The following is a 3,480-nucleotide window of genomic DNA, read 5'->3' on the forward strand; positions in this document are numbered from 1 at the left end:
ATGGCTGTAAAAACTACAGCATGAAAATACAGTAAGGTATTAAGGTGGCTGGGTTTTGAGAATACAGCTCTTTACTGTGATCTGAAATGCATATGGAAAGTATATGGGACGTGATTGGACCGCTGGCTCATGTGTGGAAATTTACAGCTGTACTGTAAATGTTTAATGGACAGTTGCATTGTGGGATATATAGGGCCTGGATATATTGTCAAGCTAATAATTTGCTATGCCAAAAAATGCATCCCCCTGCTAACATGGAGAAATAAAGAGTTAAGAGTGAAATAACCTGTTCACAGAACAGTTCACATTTGTTCTGTGAACTGCATGTATGAGTTTTATATCAATAGGATAACATTTTGGGAAAACATATAGGGCCTGCATATATTATCAAGCTAACAATTTGCTATGCCAAAAAAATGTATCCCCCTGCTAACTTGAAGAAATGAAGAGTTAAGAGGGATTTCACCTTTTCTACATAATGACACTTATTCTCTGAGCTATTGCTATAAGTTCAACAGGACAATAGACAAGGGATGCAAATATTGGCAGGCTCAGAAATTAAAATGTATCCCCCCATACATTAATAGACTAGACAGTTAAGGATTATATAAAATGTTCTACATAATGGGCCTCTGTTTTGTAATGCTTTAAGCCAGAGGTCTCATTCTCGCAGCCCACGGGCCAATTGCGGCCCGCAGGACGATGTCTCGTGGCCCCCACCGTGATATGAAATTATAATATACTAATATTATTAGCGTCCCACAGGGTGAGCGGACCTCCCGGAAGTCCTGCCCGCCGTTCCTCATCATGGCTGACATTTGGTGCTCGGCTAAGCTACACTGACTTCATGCACACTACGCTTGTAACAATAGTGTGGCGGATGATGGAACAGTCTGGTACCAGTTGCCCTTCCCTGCAGTCGCCATTCCAGTACTTTCTACCATTAACAAATGCCACGATCAAACGCAGAGAAAGGAGACTACTACCGGGCTGCTCATCATCCGCCGCGCTGTTGTGACAAGTAAAAGCGGTAATGACTTCACGCGTCGAGACGTTCTCCATACTTGCTAGCTGGCTAAAGACTTCTATGAAACGTAGAACAAGAGCGATGCCAGATGGAATAAACTTGGGGTGCGTTCACACTGCAGCCTAAAGTGACCCAATTCCGATTTTCTTTTTTTTTTTTTTTGGCATAATGCGACCTGTGTCTGATCTTTTCATAACAGTCTGAACAGCACAAGTTGGATTCTTTTCGAATGCGACCCATATCCGATACGTATCCGATTCAAATGTGACCCAACGTCCAGGCCCCATTCATCTGAACTGAACGTCACTGATACTCGACAAATTCTGCGTTCTGATACGCTCAAGTGGGAAGAAAAACAACTATGACGGACTATAATCAGGATTAAGTTGTTAATATGCTGCTCCGGTTGGACAACAACTTCAAATGTGTAAGCTAAGCTCCACCGATAGCCTCCATGTTTACTTCCGCAAACACTGAGCACTTCTTCTTTTTTTGACGGTTGGCAGAACACTGTTCTCAGTGTTCTGCCAACAGAACACTGTTGGCAGAGAACACTGTTCTCAGTCTGCCAACACTGAGAACAGTGTTGGCAGAACACTGTTCTCAGTGTTCTGCCAACGCTATTTTGTGCTGACGCTGACGCTATTTCGCCCTCTACTGCGCATGCAGGAAACTTTAAGGTCGTTTGCCCGTTCAGACTGCAGAACACATACAGGTCGCATATGTGTGCCAGTGTGAACGGCCTGGCAAAAAAAAAAAAATCCGATTTAACAAAAAATCGGAATTGGGTCACTTCAGGGTGCAGTGTGAACGCACCCTAAATTTTGTCACACCCTCATCATGTCTTTGTCAAAGTCAAAGCTTGCAGTTCATGTATTGGATTAATAATTAAACTTTGATGACATTTGAGGATGTTTTTTGTGGAATCTTCCTCACGCTCTGCCTCCAGCGGTACCCGGGTAAATTGAGTTTGAGACCCCTGCTTTAAGCTATTATGGTGTTAAAAGAAAAAGAGGGGAATTTCAAACCATCTGTGGAGAACATTTTCATCTGACACTGACTGAAAAACGTTCAATCATATTTCTCAATAAAGGTGTAAAACCCATATTTATTTCAATTAATCTGTGAAATAAAACCCACCATTTTAGGGCTTACATAGTTAAGAAACGTGATAACGTTACGAATATTGTTCGTAACATTATCACGAAATATGTTCGGTCATATTTCAGTCTGTTTTCTCATCAATATGCGAGAGCTTAGAGTGATGCACGCTCCCGTGACTGGGCATGCAATTCTTGGCAGGCATGCGTTTCTCGGCATAACACCTGTCTTCGCTGACTGGAAGAGGACAATAGAGAGCCGCTTCATCACAGGAAATGAATGTAGAGGAACATTTCTAAACGTTTAAAACAAACTGACTTTCTATAAACCTGCCTGAATATAAAAACCTGGAAAACTAAGAATCGTCAGACATGATTGGTTTGGGAACAAAAGATTTTTTGAGAATGTGCATGTTTGATATGGGCTTCATGGGCGGTTCCCCTTGGCAGTATCATAAAAGGGTGGGGAATCCAAGAAATAGAAAATTAAATAGATCTAATGAAATAGATCTTATCTATCAGTTGGCTCCTGAACAAGTTTGGTACCATTTGTATACATGTGTAGTGGAGTAAATTTCTCTTAGTTGCTATGGGAGACTACAAATGCAAGATAATTGCTTGAATTTTAAATGGTTTGCTATGGTTGGTTGCATAGCTGTGTTTCAAGCTTACAAAGTTAGCATTGAAACAGCTGTCATCCTTAGGTCTACAGATGGAGGCACAGAAAGTGTCTCGGTCTGCAAACAGAGACACCTGAATAGAGACATCAAAATGTATGTCTATGGAAATGTCTCTCTGTACCTGAGTATTAAGTTAAAATTAAAAATAATATCACTGAACATTGTTATTTTTCAGGAAACTGCATCAAAGGCACAAGCAGTTCCAGCAGCACCTTTTCCCACCTAGAGTATTTTGTCATAGGTGAGAATTATGAGAACTATTTCAGTAATGCCTTTACAAAACATGTTTGGTAGTTCACAGCAGTGGTGTACTGTACTGTACACGAAAACTGTACTTAAGTACAGTTTTCGTGTATCTGTACTTTACTTAAGTAGATTTAATAATGGATACTTTCTACTTTTACTCCACTACATTTTACAGTAAGTATCTGTACTTTCTACTTCACTACCTTTCTACAAAACCGTCGCGTTACTCGTTACATCCACGTGGCATTGAGCTTTTTTTCCGTTAAAATGTGAAGTTCAGGGTCTTAAGGTGGCGCCGTAAAATCCAAGCAATATCGTGACTTAGTGCCTGTTGTCACCCATCGCCTCCACCTTTACTCGCACACGGAGCTCCAGACATGCGCAGTGGTGGATATCCGTCTAATCGTCAGTAATATAATAGCGCTGC

At 41.1% G+C, this 3,480-nt stretch overlaps 2 long non-coding RNA genes across 2 annotated transcripts in view; one reads left to right on the forward strand and one right to left on the reverse strand.

The window, feature by feature from the left end:
• The first annotated feature begins 203 nt into the window (after positions 1-203).
• LOC107834643 (uncharacterized) overlaps positions 204-3,480 on the forward strand; it is an 18,517-nt gene continuing 15,240 nt past the window's right edge. The window contains exon 1 of the long non-coding RNA XR_001660455.1: positions 204-288. This is a non-coding gene — a long non-coding RNA (uncharacterized LOC107834643). The remainder of the gene's footprint in view (positions 289-3,480) is intronic.
• The window catches only part of LOC107834642 (uncharacterized), a 12,271-nt gene continuing 10,855 nt past the window's right edge, over positions 2,065-3,480 (reverse strand). The window contains exons 2-3 of the long non-coding RNA XR_001660454.1: positions 3,257-3,260; positions 2,065-2,077 (exon numbers count right to left, since the gene is read on the reverse strand). This is a non-coding gene — a long non-coding RNA (uncharacterized LOC107834642). The remainder of the gene's footprint in view (positions 2,078-3,256; positions 3,261-3,480) is intronic.

Source organism: Poecilia formosa, unplaced genomic scaffold (genome assembly GCF_000485575.1).
Source record: "Poecilia formosa unplaced genomic scaffold, Poecilia_formosa-5.1.2 Scaffold704, whole genome shotgun sequence".
Classification (NCBI taxonomy): Eukaryota; Metazoa; Chordata; class Actinopteri; order Cyprinodontiformes; family Poeciliidae; genus Poecilia; species Poecilia formosa.